Source organism: Panthera tigris, chromosome B2, assembly GCF_018350195.1.
Source record: "Panthera tigris isolate Pti1 chromosome B2, P.tigris_Pti1_mat1.1, whole genome shotgun sequence".
In the NCBI taxonomy this organism is placed as follows: Eukaryota; Metazoa; Chordata; class Mammalia; order Carnivora; family Felidae; genus Panthera; species Panthera tigris.
In genome coordinates, this window is record NC_056664.1 from 15,851,476 (window position 1) to 15,870,018 (window position 18,543).

The following is an 18,543-nucleotide window of genomic DNA, read 5'->3' on the forward strand; positions in this document are numbered from 1 at the left end:
GATTTTTCCTCTCCTGTCTCTTTAAGTCGGAAACTTCCTGAGGTTCCTAAATGCTGCCTGCCTCAGCGGGCGCCCAGCAAGTCTATACCGCAGTGAGATTTGCAAGTGAATCCCCCTGATCTGAAAAACATCCCTAGTTTCCCATCAGAGTCTTCTGACTTCCAGGCATCCACAGCTCCACCAGTGGGTTCCAAGACATCCCGTGAACCAGCTCCGAAGACTGAAAAACCAAATCAATCCACGCTGGCAGCTCCAAAAGGGGAAAATTCCCTAAACCCAGCCACACACACAAAAAACCGAATGCAAAACCCAACTAACAAACACACAAAAAGCAGTTAAAATTACTTAAGACTCAAAAACCTACCTTACGGGTGCTCCCAAGCTCTTTGCTCACGCAAGTATCCTCCCCTCCGGGTCTGTTTTCTGGCTAATAGCTGTGCTTTCTTGGACTAAGCAACAGTGGGAAGCGTCCGGGTCTGAAATACACATGCTACACACACCCAGGCAAGGCTTTCAGTGCCAGGCGGCTCCTTCGCCTTGCTTCCCGGCCCCGGGCCAGCCCGTGCCAAGTCCCTGACTGCTGACAATCTCCTCCATAAGACGGGATGGGGGCTGGAAGGGAGCCCACGGGAGCTGGGGGACCGATCCCACTCACCATGGACTGGGTGGCCACCCGTGTAACCTTAAAACCCTTCCACAGGTTTCTCCAGCCTCATCCAGATCCCAGAACAAGTTGGCAGACTCCTGGCTTTCCCTGCTGGCACCCAGGCCACTGCCGGGCGGCGCCCCCGGGGGGGCTGGCAGGACTCTGATGTCTCTTACCTTCACAAAGCCCCAGTTCTTAAAAGCCTGGCTGAAGTCTCCAAGGAGCCAGGCGTTTTCCTTGACATTGGAGGCAACCAATTTCAGAGGCAGGGAACATTTCGAAATGAAACAGAAAGTAACCCAGGGATCCAACCAGACCCCCCGACCTGCACTTGGCCCTCCGCGGCAGCCTCTGGGAGCCTCCGGACCCGGACAGCCCTCCCAGCGGTTTCGGCTTGGAGAAAATTCAGAGAAACCTGCCGCTTGCCAGTCTGGAACTCACGGCCGGAGTTTTTTATGTTTGTTTGGTTGTTGTTTTTTTTTTTTTAATTTATTATTTATTTATTATTATTTTCTTTTTTAGTATTTGTTGAGCTTTTTAACATGCAGTTTGTCTCCTTCTGCAGGGAATTACTCAGTGAGCCTGTCACCTGACTCACAGCAGCTCCATTATATAATTCAAACTGTGCTGTTGGGAGTTCGGATCAGAAAACCACAGTCCCCGCCCCTCCCCCCACAGGCCTCCCCCCCCCTCCCCCTCCCCCTCCCCCTGGAGTGACGGGAGAGGAGTGGAGTGGGGTGAGGGAGACCTTGGAAACTCCGCTGACCCTTCTTTTTTGAAACTTCAGGTTGGGCAGAGGGGACTGCTACATTTTTGCAGTGTATTTCCCTTTGGTTTGATACTTTTGGGTAGAGGACCTCCTAAATGCCAATGCTGAGTTAGCAGAGATTGCTTAAGATGTAACATCTTAAGATGTAACTGTAGCAGCTTCCTTGATTTTCTTTCAGGGCGGCTCCAGATGAGCCACATCGCTGAATGATAGAGGGCGTAGATCTGTAACACCTGAACGAAGGAGCGCTGAAACCTGGAGTGTTTACTACTTTTGCCACAAATCTTAAGTTCCCTGAAATGTCAAAGGTGTAAATTGGGTTGAGGGGTCATCGGCCAACTCCCCTCTCCCCACCTGACCTTGATCACCATAAACCCTCCCCAGCCTCCTCAGATAAGCCTAACACCCCAGGGAAAGCCACATGCTTGCTATGCGAATACCTTTTAAAAGCCAACTCTCTCACCCCCTACTTTCCAGCAAACTGAAACCCTTAAGGCAAACCTCCCTGGATATTTTGAAGCCAGCACTGTCTGGGGCGAAGGTGATAAGAATCATCCCAGTCTGTTCCAATTTCCCTTTCTCGGCATCCATCATTTCTGTGATATTCATGAAGGGGGCAGCATGTTAGACCATACAATTGACCCACGAATGAGAGGCTCTTTGAGAAACTTGGACGGTGTAAAACGAGTGGAACACTGAAAGCATCATGAAACATGATAATCCCAACATAAAAAAACTGCAACCTGTTTGCTTTGTCCATATCAAAGCCAGGCTGAGCTGCAGGAGAAGGGGGCTGGGCTCTGGGTTCCCTGTCTTCTCCCAGCCAGTGGAGGCTTGTTGGTGAATGTGGGAAGTACCTGAAAAGGACTGTTAAAGTCTACGGGAACAAATACCAACCCTGATCACCCTCTTTTGGTCTGTCCTACTCTGACCTCCTTGCTCCCTTCTGCACCCGGCCTATAGCCCCCAGAGGAAACTACCCTGCCGTTCCTTTCTACCTCCAGCATTGGGCGTAACATTAGATACCATTACTATATAAAGCTGTGCTGACACGAGACTGATACTGTGTCCTAAGAATAGCTTCCAAAGTCCGTTGTAAGCGTCTATCCACATATCCCTCTGAAGTGGGCACGGGATCGTTATTTTTATTTTTCTGTTTATTTATTTTTGAGAGAGAGGGAGAGACAGAGCGTGAGCAGGGGGAGGGGCAGAGAGAGAGGGATACACAGAATCCGAAGCAGGGTTCATTCAGGCTCTGAGCCATCAGCACAGAGCCCAACGCGGGGCTCGAACCCACGGACCGTGAGATCATGACCTGAGCCGAAGTCGGACGTTCAGCAGACTCAGCGCCCCCAGGCGCCCCGGGATCATTTTTACTCTCCTTATACAGACCCCAAAAAGCCAGTGACACAGGCAGGGATTACAGGCCAGCCTTCCGACTCTCCATGCACGGTTTTGCAAAGACCCAGACACATGTGAAAAAAATATAAATGTGTAAACCCCAGTGACAGACTGATGTCTGTTTACTTCACCCCCTCTAGGTATCGTAAATATAATTAATGTTGCCACAGTTGCTAAGGTAACTACACAGTAAGAGAATAGGAAGCATCAGGTGATGAGACCCTCCTCAGTAATGGGGAGAAAAGCAATAATACAAAATATACCCTTGGTCTGTATATAGTCATTAAATATTGACACCACAAAAATTGAATTTCCCAGACCCGCACTATTCAATGGAAATATAAGGGGAGCCACATATGTGATTTAGAACGGTCTAGGGGTGCCTGGGTGGCTCAGTCGGTTAAGCATCAGACTTTGGCTGGCGAATTTGAGCCCCGTTCTGTGTTGTCAGTGCAGAGCCCGCTTTGGATTCTCTGTCTCCCTCTCTCTGCTCCTCCCCTGCTCTCTCTCTCTCTCTCTCTCTCTCTCTCTCTCTCTCTCAAAAATAAACATTTTTAAAACATAAAATGAAATAAAGTTGTCTAGCTGTTGCATTAAAAGACTAGTGAGGGGCACCTGGGTGGCTCAGTCAGCGGAGCCTCCACCTCTCGATTTTGGCTCAAGTCACGATCTCATGCTTTATGGGTTCGAGTCCTGCGACGGGCTCCATGCTGACAGTGAAGAGAGGGCTTGGGAGCCTCTGTGCCCCTCCCCCACTCACGCTCTCTCAGAAATCAACGTTTAAAAGCCTATCCTTTAAAAAAATTAGAATTAGAATTAAATGACTGGTGAAATTAATTTTGGCAATGTGTTTATTTCATTTAATCCAATATATCCAAAATGTCATTTCAACATGTAGTCAATGTAAACTTAGCCACAAACTATTTTTTATTCTTTTCTTCACACTCAATCTCTAAAACCTGGTATGAATTATATGTATGTACCACCTACATCACATCTCCGCTGGGGGGTAGGAGCCACGTTTCAGGTTCTCAAAGCCACATGTGGCCAGTGACTACCACATTGGATGGTGCGACCTCAGAACCTATTTGGTCACTCGGGGCTTGGAATTTGTTCTTCTGAGGACGCATTTGCTTATCCCTACTTGAAACGTTTAGAAAGATAAATTACATTCATTTGGCGCTGGCCTTACGGCATAAATCGAGTGGTGTTCTCTTGGATGCAGCGAGAAAAGATCAAATAAGCTCGGAACTGAAATGGTTTGAAAGGTTCAGCTTCTTTCATGCCACCAGAGGATAGCGAAGATTAAGAAATAAATCTCAGGTTTATGAAACATTCCTTCACTGGGTAGCCCCAGTTGCCCGAGTTAGGAACCTCAGAATCATGTTTGCAGTTTTGTGTTTTTTTTAACGTTTATATATTGAGAGACACACAGCGTCAGCAGGGGAGGGGCAGAGAGAGGGGGAGGGGCAGAGAGAGGGGGAGACACAGAACCCGAAGCAGGCTCCAGGCTCCGGGCCGTCAGCACAGAGCCCGACGCGGGGCTCGAACTCACAGACCGCGAGATCGTGTCCCCAGAGAAGCCCGTCGCCCAACCAACCGAGCCACCCAGGCGCCCCTCGTGTTTGCACTTTCTACGTCTCCCTCCGCTCCTTGGAACCCCTCCAACAGACCACTCGGTCTTCCCGGGTCTCCCTGTCACCTCTTCTGCAGTTCCGGGACCTCTGCTCTATCCCAGACGATCCCAGGAACCCCTGCCTGGGCTCCCTGCCTCCCCTCTCCAGCCATTCATGTTGGCTTTCAATCCTGCCTTCAGTGTGAGTACACGGTGAAAGCAGACATTTAACCCCGTCGCGTCTCAGCTGTAAACCTTTCAGAGCAACCTGACGCCTTTCAAATAAGATCCATAGGCAATCATAAAGTGGCCTTCAGGGAACTCTCTGGCCCATCTCCTGGCTGCCCTTTCTTTGATTTTTACCTCGGTCTACATTCATGATTTCCATGACAACCTGCCTCTGGTTAGTCTGTTCCCTCTGCCTGGAACGTCCTTTCTTAAAATGCCTGCCCCTTCGCAGGCAGAAAAATCCTGTGAGCCTAGCTGCAGTATTTACTGTAGGGTTTCTTAACCCTGTAGTCCAAATTAACAGCCCCCTCACCTAGGTCGTCTACACCACGCTTACAAATAGATGTCTATACCATTTATCACAATTCTGTTGTAATTACATGACACGCTGGACAGGCATTTCCTTACGGGGGGGAACCACATGATGCTTGCCTTTGATTTCATTTTGGGATATAGTAGCATCTCAATAAATGCCTGGGGCATTTTCCCTTCCCTTTCCACCCACCCCTGCCCCCCCCCTTCTAATTGTCTAACCACTTGGTATATCGTCACCGTCATCGCCACCACCATCATCATTGCATAGGAGGAGCCAAGGTTTATTAGTACCACTAAGTACCCTACACCGTAGTAAGCATTTTACAGACATTTCATTTAATTTCAACAATAAAGCTGCAACAATAAAGAGAAAGCTGCACGATAGGGACTTCTCAATTTTTCAAAACTGTGGCACCTTGAATAGCATTTCCAGTCTTTCATCGGCTCAGGTCATGATCTCATGGCTCATGAGTTCAAGTCCCACGTCGGGCTCTGTGCTGACAGCTCGGGGCCTGCTTCTGTGTCTCCCTCTCTCTCTCTGCCCCTAACCCACGTGCATTTTGTCTCTGTCTCTCTCAAAAATAAATAAACATCAAAAAAAATTTTAGAAAAAAAAAGTTTGTTTTATGGTGTGCCTCTCTCTTTTTGACATCCTATGTTCATTTGCTTTGTAATCTTAAATTCCACATTTGAGTGAAATCATATGATATTTGTCTTTCTTTGACTCATGTCACTTAGCATGAGCAACACTCTCTAGCTCCATCCACGTTGCCGCAAATGGCAAGATTTCATTCTTTTCTATGGCCGAATAATATACCAGTGTGTGTGTGTGTGTGTGTGTGTGTGTGTGCGTGTGTGTGTGTGTATATATATATATATATATATATATATATATATATATATATATACATACCACATCTTCTTTATCCATTCATCAGTCGATGGACATTTGGGCTCTTTCCATAATTTGGTTATTGTTGATAATGCTGCTATAAATGTCAGGGTGCATGTAACATTTTAGGGTCATTCTTGTAAACACCACTTATGAAAAGTTGATGTGTGGGTATGCCCCTAAAGAATGCAGGATCACGTACTCGCTTGTTAACTCATTTGTTAACAGGCTAATGCATGTATCTTGTGTCTTTTTAAGTGTCTTCATTTATTTTTGTGAGAGAGAGAGAGGGAGAGAAAGTCGAAAGCAGGCTCTGAACTGTCAGCACAGAGCCCAATGTGGGGCTGGAACTCACAAACCGTGAGATCATGACGTGAGCCAAAGTCAGACACTTAACCGACTGAGCCACCCAGGCGCCCCTAATGCTTCCGATTCTTCATGGGCTGGGAAGACAGAAAGCCTACCTTAATGGTATTTTGTACAGAACAAGAATATGGTAGCTTTCAGGAAGGGTTGAGAAACCCTGCCACACGGACATGCCTGGATGGGATGCTGAGTTTTGTTGCTCAGAATCATTTTTGGCTCTACTTTTAGCTTTCCAGTCATTTCCACGTAGTTCAGTTTAGTGGGGCTTTAAAAAGCGGAAGCACCAGCACCAGAGGGTGGTGAGGATTGGAGCCACAGAGCCACGGAATCCATTGCTGGTGGGGATACAAAGCATTGCAGCCCTTTTGGGAGACAGGTAGGGGGTTTCTTACCAAACAGACTCTTGACCTATAATCGAGCAAGTGTGCCCGTTGGTGTCCACCCGGATGGATTGAAAGCTTTGGTTTCCTCCAAAACCTGCACATGGATGTTTACAGCAGGTGTATTCACAACTGCCAGGATTTAAAAGCCACCAAGATGTCCTTTGGGAAGTGTGTGGAGAAGTCAACTTGGTACGTCCAGACAACAGACTATTTAGCCCTAAGAAGTGAGCTCTGAAGCCATGAAAAGAAACAGAGGAAACTTACACGTCTCTTACTAAGTCAAAGAAGCCAACCTGAAAAGGCTCCATCCTGCAGGAGTCCAACTCTATGACAGTTTGGAAAGGGTAAAGCATGCAGAGAGTAAAAAAAACGTCAGTAGTTGTCAGGGGCTGGGGAGGTGTGTGTGTGTGCGTGTGTGTGTGTGTGTGTGTGTGTGTGTGTGTGTGACAGAATAGATGTCACACAGAGAGATTTTTAGGGCAGTGAAACTAGTCTGTGTAATACTCTAATGGTGGATACATGTTATCATAATTTGTCCACCACGGGGAGTGAACCCTTATGTGAACTGGGGCTTTGGGTGATACTGATGAGTCAATGTGGCTATTGTAGTAACAGGTCAGTGGTGACTCATCCCTTGAAACACATGGAACTAGCCGTCTGGTGCCCGGTGCCGATACGGAGGAGGGCTGTGGGTGTCGGGTGTGCGGCATATATGCGAACTCTCTGTACTTTCTGCTCAGTTTTGCTGTGAACCTAAAACTGGTCTAAAAAAAATCAAGTCTAACTGAAAAAAAAACGTGGAGGGACCGGAGAATGGCTTGCTCACGGGTGCCCAGGGATGGCACCCACTGGGTTCCGGCACGATGGACTGTTTCCCCATTGCATTGTCAGCTGCTCAGGCTTATTCATTGTTCTTTCTACTTTGTTTCCACGGCACCACTAAATAAATGGCAGTGCATGTGGTCAGGGATTAATAAACTCTCGTTTAAATGAAATGAAGAGAAAATATACTTAATGCTTCAAATAATAAATACATATTTCCACCCACATAAACAGCATAATAGCCTGAGTGTCACCAGAAAAGCTATTACTGATGCAGTTTCTGGAAACTCTGGAGCCTGGGACAGCCTGAGACCTCGAGGAGGGTTGTGCTAGGACGCCTGGCCTGGGGCTGGAAGACAGACGGAGTCTTGCAAAAATTTAACTCGCTCTTGGACTCAATCCGGGCAGTGTTCTCCATGCCCCCAGGGGTCGACCCTTGCCACCGCCCGTTGGATTTACAACACACTGCACAGAGTAGGGCTGCCTCTGCAGGGTAAGGTACTGTCAGCCTCAGTTTCCTTATCTGTAAAAAGCAGCTGTGGATACTGGGGGTTATTGTGGGCCCTACAGGAGATCATGTCCGTGATCATGTCCGCTAATGACTGTGTCAATTAATGGAAATGTTTATTCTTTTTAAAAAAATTTTTTAATGTTTATTTATTTTTGAGAGAGAGAGACAGAGTATGAGTGGGAGAGGGGCAGAGAGAGAGAGAGGGAGACACAGAAACTGAAGCAGGCTCCAGACTCCGAGCTGTCAGCACAGAGCCTGACATGGGGCTCGAACTCACGAACCATGAGATTGTGACCTACCTCGCTTACCTTCCTTCTACTCAACTTGCTGTTGGCACACATTCAGGCAACGAGCAGATTGACCTCCCCAACCTCTGCTGCCTCCCTTCCTTCTTTCCTTTTCCATCTCTCTTTCCTTTCTTCTTCATTTCCTTCATCCTCCCTCCCGCCTCCCTTTTTCTCCCCCCACCCTTTCCGTTTATCATTTTTGTTCACACGAGTTTAACGTTTAATCGGATTATTTGTTTTTTTAGGGGTGTTGAGTTGTTGCTTGTCACGACGAGCCCCGGAGGATGTGTGGAAGGTGTTGAATCACGTTCCTGTACACCTGAAACCAACAGAGCCCTGAATGCTAACTACTAGAATGAAAATAGAACAAAATAAAATAAAGAGACATGATGACCAAAAAAAAATAAAATAAAATAATGAAAACACAAAATGAGTTGATTTTATCCCTTGCTATTCTTGGCCAGCTGACTAAGACACTTTGTATCGAGATCTTCCTGCCAAAGCCATATTAAGCTCCCCAGGTTGCTAAACTTAGACCAGCCTGTTTCTGCCCTCTCTTAGAAGGCCTGCCATACCATAAACAAGAAAGGTATGAGGTCAAAGGATTCTTGTTCAGAGCAAAGGGGGCTGCTTCCCACAGAGTTTCCCAGAAGGAAGGCAGAGCCTGACAGGAAAAAGATCTGAGTCCTCTGGCATAATCTATCACCGAGCAGTTAATACCTCACTCTCTGCCAAGTCAATGCGACTGTCTATCTCCCAAGCCATTTTTCAAACTGCCTTCTGGCCAGCTCAGCACAATGTCTGTATGAGAGCTTCGGGAGAACAACAGAAAAAGGGCAGTTTCCCAGAGGGCAGGTGGTGGTGTGGTTTCCTTTAATTCTCTCCAAAGCACCAAGTGGACGTTATAAAAGGGGCTGAGACCCAAGAAAGACACAGGAAGGGAGAGGAGATATACAGCGGACCATCGAACGGGGCAAACGAATGAGATTTTAAAAGGTGGACTGCCCAGGAGGGAGACACCTGGGATTGAATTCGGGTTCGGCTACCTGCTCCCCGGGAACAACCTAGTTAGCCTCTGTTTCTTCACGTGTGCGACGCTGAGACTAATACATCGGGGGCAAGTCGCACGTGATGTGTGTAAAAGCGTCTGTCAGGTGGCCCGGGGAACAGCAGGTGCTGAATGACGTTGGCCAGGTATGTTTGTGAGTTTCCATTTCCTCAGGTCTAAAATGGAAAGAGATTACAACGCCCCCCAGCCCCCTGTATAAAGTTCCTTGGTGTCAGTTAAGTGAGGCCTCCGGCACGTGCAAGACGTCTTCCCTCTTAGCCCGTCCCCACCCATCCCCAAGCCTTCACCTTGCGGCTAACAGTTTCCAAAGTTGGACACAGCTGTATTTCCCATGCCACCTACTCTTTAGAACCTTGCCACTTCCTGGCCCCGGGGGGTGGAGTCTACTTCCTCTTCCTGAGAATCTGAGTCAGGGGCGGCTTGGAGCCCTCTTGCCATCAGCGTGGCGGAAGTAATTCTGTGGGACCAGGGAGACTAGGCTAGGGTTACCTTACTAGTTAGAATATTTACTCTCGAAGCAGACAGCTGGCAAGTAAGCAATTCACCTCACTGTGCCTGCCATCCTAGGAGGAAGCCCAACGTGGCCCAAGTGGAGACGCCGTAGAGAGAGTTCTCAGATGCTCGAACCCCATCCCCCCATAGTCACTGTCTGACCGCAACCTCACCAGGGACTAGAGCCAGAAACACCCAGCAGAGCCCTTCCTGAATTCCTGACCCATGTCAATGAAATGGAGGTGTTGAAAACACAACAAAACCTAATTGGAAAACAAATATGGCCTCCATGACAGTCTCCTAAAGCACGGAAACGTAGGCTTCAGAGCTCAGGCCCTGAAGTCGGGGAGGACCAGGGTTTAAACTGACCTTATCATTTAGCTGTGTGACCTTCACGGAGCCCACGTGGCTAAAAAGGTGATAAAAATAATGACCGGGTTGCAGGATTATTGTCAGGATAAATGAGGTTCCGTTAAGTACTTAGCATCAAGAGTGACACGGAGTAGACACATCTCAGATACTGTTTGTCACCAACACCGACCCCAACACCGTCACCAGAAACCCGATCCCAACCGTTATGATGGTGTTTGCTCCCAAGGCCTTAAGAGCCGGCTGGAGTACACCCCTTTCTTTTTATAGTCACATTTCCTTCCGTTTAGACACGTTCCCTTCAACCCATACTTTGAACAGCGACACTTTAAGCCTTTATGCTAATGTCACAGTCCTAAGGAGTTGTTTCAAACGATTCAGTCAATCAGCTCTCACTTTACCCTCAATGTTCTCAACTGTCACAATTATTGTTGCCACTAATGGCCAAATATCCTGGAGCAAGAGATCTATTTTGACTAAGGACGCAGAACTATCTATCCCTAAGATCGCTGAGCCATCGAGCTCGGGCTCTGAGCACCTACAATGAGCCAACAGAAGAAAAAAAAAAAATTAAGGCTCAAAACGAGAAAGTATACTGAAAACAGCATGAGAGTTTGTTCAGTAACTTCCATATTCCTATATTCATCTGGTCATTTAACAAATAGTTATTAACAGCTTGCTATGTGCCAGACTCTGGACACACAAACATATAAACAAAGCAGACGTAATTTCTGTCGTCATAAAGTTTCCAGACTGGTGGAAAGTAACTGGCTTTGTCATTAAATAGCTTAGAGTTTGAATCTGACTCTGTCACTTGCTACATGTTTAATGTGCTTAAACTTTTTCAGAGCCTCATCCTTTCCTTAGGGCCATCGTGAGGGTTAAATGAATTAACATAAGGAGAGTGCGCACCATGGCTCCTGGCAATGTGTATGTATGTCTGTTTTCCTAAAGGTCATACAACAGGTAGGCTCTAGAATCAGGATATAAACCCTGGTGTGTGTGACTCCCAGGTTTGTGCTTTTAAAGGAGTTAAAGCCTTTAACCTCTAGAAGAGGTGCCTGGGTGGCTCAGTCAGCTAAGCGACCGACTTCGGCTCAGGTCATGATCTCACAGTTCGTGGGTTCGAGCCCCGCGTCGGGCTCTGTGCCGACAGCTCGGGGCCTGGAGCCTGCTTCGGATTCTGTGTCTCCCCCTCTCTCTGCCCCTCCCCTGCTTGCTCTCTGTCTCTCTCTCTCTCGGTCTCTCAAAAAAATAAGCATTAAAAATTTTTTTCAATAAACTCACAAAAAATTTTAAAAAGGTATTTGTTAATTACTTCTATTTTGAGTCCCCCAAGTCATTAATTCAATTCATCAAGCATTCAAAAATTGAAAAAAAAATTGTTTTTCCATGTCTTTTTCTTTATCATGCCTTTTTGTCATTCTTCTGCAGAACCCAATGCGGTAGGCATTAACTGATATGAGAGTCGCTAGACAACTTGCGTCAACACAGAAGAAAATAACAGCAATAGTTACGTTTCTTCAGGTTATACTTGAGAAGCTGAAGCAATAATTTTTTATTATTGACATATCGTTGACATACAATGTTATATTGGCTTCAGGGGTACAACGGTGATTTGAAGACTGTATGCGTTACTCAGCGGTCACCGCAGTTAAGTATAATTACCATCTGCCTCCATACGACATCAGTACAGTATTACCGACTATGTTCCTTGTGCCGTGTTTTCGTCCCAGTGACTTGCGTATTTTGTAAGTGGAAGTTTGCACCTCTTAATCCCCTTCACCGATTTCACCCATCCCCCCCCCCCCCACCCACCCCTCTGGCGACCACCAGTCTGTTCTCTGTATTTGTGACTCTGTTCCTGTTCTTGGTCGGTTTTCGTTTGTTCTGTTTGTTAGATTCCACATGTAAGGGAAATCATACTGTATTTGTCTCTCTCCGTCTGACTGACTTCACTTAGCGTAATATCCTCCAGATCCGTCCTGATCTAAATTGTGCAGCAGAAAGAGACACAGCTAGTATCCAGTCAGAGAGAGTTTATCTGGCCGTGTGGTCATTTATGGGCATGACTTCTTTCATTTAAAAGTTGGAAATACTACAAAATTTATTAATAATCTAGGGGACTGCCATTAAAAACCCACCAGCATTACTGTTCTGTATATGAAGTCTTTCTAGACCTCTGAGCCCTCTGTCAGATTGGACACCATGTTGCAATTATTCTCTTGCCTTCTACAACCCCACTTATTCTTAAGCTACTTTTTAAAGAATAAACAACTCTTCAGACAACACACTTCCCTTTTTCTCTGTCTTTTGGACCATCAACCACCATATTGTCTTCAGAATATGGGTCTTATGAAATGCTCTCCTGACAAAAGAGCTGTGGTCAATGGTTCTGGGTAATACTATATACTACATTCACCTTCCCTTTGAGGTTACATGCACATTAGCATTTCAAATGCTCTGAGAAGTCCTGCAACAAATAAAGCTGGCTAACTTTGTTTAACCCAGTGTTTTCTAAATATTGACTTCCTCTTTTCCTGGAAGCCCTTAGGAACAAGAGTTTATTAACTATAGTTTGGGAAACACTGATATATTCAAATCACCTTCGTTCATTCATTCTTCCTTTGTCCATTATTCATTGGCTTGGCAAATATGTATTTAACACCATGCCAGACACTGGAGAATGTACTGGGAGAACAATAGAAAACAAGATGGATAGCTTATTGTTTTGCCTGAAGGGCAGAGAAGTGACTATGCAACAACCACAGAATGTGGTAAGAGCTATCGTGGGGGAAATAGAATTGTGGCAGTACATAGGGCTAGGATTTGATTATTCTGTTAGGATGGTTAGGGAGGGCTTCCTGGAAGAAGTGGCTTCATATGGGAACCTGAAGGAGACATGGGAGTTAGCCAGATAGAAATTAGGGACAGAAACTGAAAGTATGATGCAGGCTGGGTCACTGCTTCCATAAAGGTCCCCAACTCAGAGAGGGCATGGGCTGACTGAGTGACGAGAAAACACCTCAACTCAAAGGCCACCATGAAGTCTTTGATATTTCTTTCATCCCCAATCCTGGATCCTGGGATCTTCCTCTGTCCTCCTACCAAAATAGCTTGCAAAGTGGATGTTCAATAAATGTTTGTTGAATCGCTATTTTCCATATGGTAATGGGATCGCAGCTATGATCTGTTGAAGCCCAGAGATATACACACACACACACGGATGCACACACTCCACCCCCAACACTCCTAAATTCAAAACGAGGGAGTATGTTTTAGAAAGGTTTACTGTTAAAACTGTATACAGATGTTGTTTTATTAATTTTATTTCCAATGTATTTTTTAATTAAAAATTTAAACATGGACATGTGATTGTGAATGGCGAGGTGACTTTCCTAATTAACTGCATTGCTGTTTAATCCTCTTTAACATGTTTTCCATTATTAGGCAGCTTGCTTTTGTGACCTAGCAAACAGAGAGGTAAAAGTGTCATTGGGCAGATTGAATTAGACGCTTGGAATTGAGCACACCGAAGAGCCCAGAAGTTGGGACTCAGCATCTCTCCCTGCGGCCGCCATGCTGGGCTACCTGCCCTCTATCACTTCCCTCTACCTGCCCTCTATGTCTTCTGGTCACTTCCGTGATTCGCAGACACACAGGAATTCCTGCCTTTCTTTCTGTGGCTGCCGTCTGGTCATAAAAGACGAGCCAGCCCTTTTGTCATCCGTAGAACAGAGGGTAATGTCTCTTAATTAACGAAAGGAAGTGATGCAACGTAGTGAGAATACTGCAATTGTTTCCAATTAATCCCACATGCAGTTTGGCAAAGTTAATAATCCATAAAATGACCTAGGATCTAAGTATGGAGAGCAATCATCTTTTATCAGTCATATCTTTTCCCCCTGTTGTTCCAGTAAAAGCGGGAACATTCAAAAGCTCTGGGTGCGTAAAAGGGCTAAGGGTTTACAGTGTCAGAAATTCTTAAATATAATCTCAAATAGAAACGTACACATGCCTTTCAGATCTTCTGAACCCCCAAACGTTTTACAACCTCTAAAGACATCACACAATGACTGGCATCTACTCAACCACCAGTGGAGCGATTACTGGATTAGCTATGCTCTTGGTCGCTGAAGCAAAGGCACCATCGTGGTCATGGGGGAAAAAGGGAATTAATGAATTCATTTCATCAGACGCTTGCATTTCTAGATTCTCTGAGGATAAAGAATGTGTCTCACCTACCCACAACCCCCCCCCCCCCAAATGCCTCATGGAACATCTTACCCGGGATCCATATGGCTTTTCTCTTTTCAGCTGGGGCAGAATGCACGTGACACAGTATTCAGCACTTTACCCACTTTAAAGTGTATAATTCAGTGCCATTTTGTACATTCCCAATGTTGTACAACCTACCACTGACTAGTTCCATAATATTTTCAACTGAAAACGGAGTCTTGTCACCAATAAGTACTCACTCCTCATTTCCCCCTCCCTGCCAGCCCCTGACAACCACTAATCTGCCTTCTGTCCCCACGGATTTCCATATTCTAGATATTTCATATAAATAGAATTGTATCATACGTGGCCTGTTGTGTCTGGCTTCTTGCCCTTAGCATCACACTTTCAAGACCTGGCCGTGTTATAGCATGTATGGGTACTTGATTCCTTTTTTATGGGTGAATAATAATCCACTGTGTACTCCACTCTGTTTATCCATTCATCACTTGATGGACATCTGGAGTGTTTCCACCTTTTGGCCATTGTAAAAAATGCTGCCATACACATTTCTGTACATGTTTTTGTTTTGTTTTGTTTTGTTAAATATTTATTTATTTTGAGAGAGAGAGACAGCATGTAAGGGAGGGGGGCAGAGAGAGAGAGAGAGAGGGAAAGAGAATCCCAGGCAGGCTTCTTGCTGTGAGAGCAGATCCCAACACGGGGTTCAACCTCACCGTGAGATCATGACCCGAGCCCAAATCAAGAGGCGGATACTTAACTGACTGAGCCACCCAGGTGCCCCTGTACAAGTTTTTGTTTGAACGCTCATTTTCAATTCTTTTGGATATCCGCCTAGCAGTAGACTTGCTGAGTCACATGGAAATTCATGTTTAACTTATTTAGGCGCACATAATACTTTTTTATTGAGTATCACCAGGATTCTGCAAAGGTTGAATGTGGTTGGTAGGGGAAAATCTACACTTGCTGAAATGCCTTAATGGAAATGCTATCAAGCACTGGGATGTGCTTGTTTCTTTCACGACGGGTCAGGAAGATTTGTGTGGGGGTCCCTCCTCTCTCCACTAGCTCATAGCCTGCTTTCTTCAGCAGATCTTTGTTGAAGCACTTGGGCCCTGGAGTAGGATTATGTGATTATGGGGCATTTATCAATGTGTGATCTTAAACTAGTTGTATAACCTCTAAAAGTTTCATCGCTCGTAAACGGGGGACTGGCTGTAAGGACAACATAGGGTGTTGTTACTTTCAATAAGACAATGTATTTAAAAGACTTACTACATCAGTTGGCTAACAAATGCTCAAGAAATATAGCTTGGATTGTATTAATACCTCGTGATATCCCTGCAGTGTTTAAGTAAGTAGCACAGTGCTAGGCCTTGGTGCTTGGTCACAGTGCTTGGTCCTTTTGAGGTTTTTGAACCAACTTCCTTCCTTCCTTCCTTCCTTCCTGCCTTCCTTCCTTCCTTCCTTCCTTCCTCCCTCCTTTCCTACCTTCCTTCTTCCCTTCCTATTTCATGTTGGGCTATTTCATTTCCTAAAGGATGAGCAACCGATGAAATCTGCCACTGGAGATCCAATGTCCATGAACATGGGAAGAGATCCCTTGTGGGTGAGATCAGTTGTGGGCAGCACAGGGTGGGTTCATGACTCTGGTGTTGCCAGCTCAAATTTGTGCATACCTCGGAGAAGAGCTTCTCCAAAAGGAAATACCTAAAAATTCTTTGAGTGAATTAGAAAATTTGTTTTTATTAATTCAGTTCCATCTGTGGCAATCTGATTGCAAGCCCTATTTCCATTTTTAATGCCCTGGAACCAATTCAGTCTACTCTACTTCAGGGGATTTTCTATGCTAGTGGGTTCCTTTAACTCTGCAACCATCAGATTGTATATACCTTTGCAGGTGTACTTGTTTCTGGTTTATAATCTGCTCTCAGGTCTTATAATGCTGTATCCCTGACTCACATCTGTTGGTGGCTCACCTGTCCCAACATACATCCATAATTCCCAATTTGGCAGCTTCCCAGAATCCCAGTGTTAAACCTGAAGGATTTTCAGCTGCCCATCTGCCTGAGGTGAGAGCCAGGTTCAAGTAGGGAAATAGGAATTAGTAATAGGAAATTAGTGATGGTGTCCAGTGATGAGTTCTTTTTTTTTTTTTTAATTTTTTAATGTTTATTTATTTTTGAGAAAGGGAGAAGGACAGGGCATGAGTGGGGGCCGGTCGGAGACACATATACACACACACACACACACACACACACACACACGCAATCCAAAGCAGGCTCCAGGCTCCAAGCTGTCAACACAGAGCCCAATGAGGGGCCCGAACCCACGGACCATGAAATCATGACCTGAGCCGAAGTTGGACGCTTAACCGACGGAGCCACCCAGGCACCCCAGTGGTGAGTTCTTTATGCCGTGGAAAGATTTTGGAGCAGTGTGTTCATTAGGGGAGAAGCCCCCCATCTCTTCTTTTCTTTCAGTCAGCCTTCACGTGCCATGGTTTTCTACTTGCTACTGTTCCCCATTGTGGTATGCAGGGAAAACCCTTCACCTACTTTACAGAGGTGATTTATGTCATAACAAATGGTCAAAAGAGCTCCCAATGCAAAGGGCCAAGGGACAGATATGATATAGGAGATTGGTTAATTATCATGCACCTATCATTAATTTGTTACCACTCTGGGGGTACTTCTTAAAGGGGCATTCACTGCTGGCCTGGTTTAGACTTTGACCAGCCAAGGGTTTATCCAAAAGTGTTGGAGCCCAAGGATTTTCCATAAGTGACCTGGGACAGGTAGGTCACCTTGATCACGAACCTCACCAGTAGCAAATGACTGGAGTCCAATAAATATAACATCCAACTGAAGAGTGTATGCTTGCTTACTTAAAAACCAAGCCCCCAGCCTCCTCTTTCAACCATATTGGAATTCCTATGGCCAATCGTTATAGACATTTTGAAGGTACCACTGTGCTGGGTGAAGGTAGTAAGAATCATTTCCGTCTTTCCCACTTTTCCGGTCTTAGCACCTGCAGTCCGAAGACAACCAGTGTCTCTGTCCAAATGATACATATTGAGGGGCAAGCATGACAGGCTGAGAAACTTAAAAATTTTTTTTTCAATGTTTTATTTATTTTTAAGACAGAGGGAGACAGAGCATGAGTGGGGATGGGGCAGAGAGAGAGAGACACACACAGAATCTGAAGCAGGCTCCAGGCTCTGAGCTGTCAGCACAGAGCCCAATGCGGGGCTCGAACTCACAAACTGTGAGATCATGACCTGGGCCAAAGTCAGATGCTCAACCGACTGAGCCACCCAGGCGCCCCCAGGCTGAGAAAGTTAGATGGTATAAATGAACATGACACTGAGAGCTTCCTTAAACATGACCATTGACATCAAAATCTCCAGCTTGTTTGCTTTTTTTAAAAAAAAAATTATCACTATTTATTTTTGAGAGAGAGAGAAAGAGAGAGAGAGGCAGAGACACAGCATGAGCAGGGGAGGGACAGAGAAAAAGGGAGACACAGAATCCGAAGCAGGCTCCAGGGTCTGAGCTGTCAGCACAGAATCGTGAGATCACGAATCGTGAGATCACGACCCGAGCTGAAGTCAGACGCTTAACGGACTGAGCCACCAGGTGCCCCTATCTTGTTTGCTTTTTACATGGCAAAGCCAGCCTGAGCTGTCTATGGGACAAGACACAGGGGAGGCTACAGACGGGAGGGACATTGCCTCACTTCTTGGCAGTACACGGGTCCCTAGCAATAAAGCTCCCTAAGAACTCACGCCTCCTTCCACTCAAGCTTTGACAGGTATTATGAATTCTCAACTGAGTGCTGGTCCGCCGTCTAGAAAGCAATGCATCTCCACTGAATATTGCACCATCCTAAATAGAAACTTCCAGCTTGTTGCCCTGTCATTTAAGCTGCTCTGAAGAAGTCCCTCAACACCAATATATTGAGGCTGTCGTGAGTTACAACACAAACCTTTTACAACTACGTCCTTATGAGAAGTTCGTCTTTTAACACCGGAAGAGCTTGAAGAAGCCTTAGCAGCTCCATCGGACCCCGTGAGCTACTTAATCACAGTAGGAATACGTGTACCACGAACCGTCCCGTAATTAGTCGAAACCTAAAAC

The 18,543-nt window shown here is 45.8% G+C and overlaps 1 protein-coding gene across 2 annotated transcripts in view; it reads right to left on the reverse strand.

Moving 5' to 3' along the window:
• PHACTR1 (phosphatase and actin regulator 1) overlaps nt 1–18,543 on the reverse strand; it is a 554,037-nt gene that overhangs the window by 309,347 nt on the left and 226,147 nt on the right. Inside the window, exon 1 of one of the 2 annotated variants that reach the window (XM_042985705.1) lies at nt 823–965. The exons of the other annotated variant lie outside the window; for it this stretch is intronic. The gene's annotated coding sequence lies outside the window, so the exon portion shown is untranslated. Of the gene's footprint in view, nt 1–822; nt 966–18,543 lie in introns of those variants that run through there. 2 annotated transcript variants of the gene reach the window in all.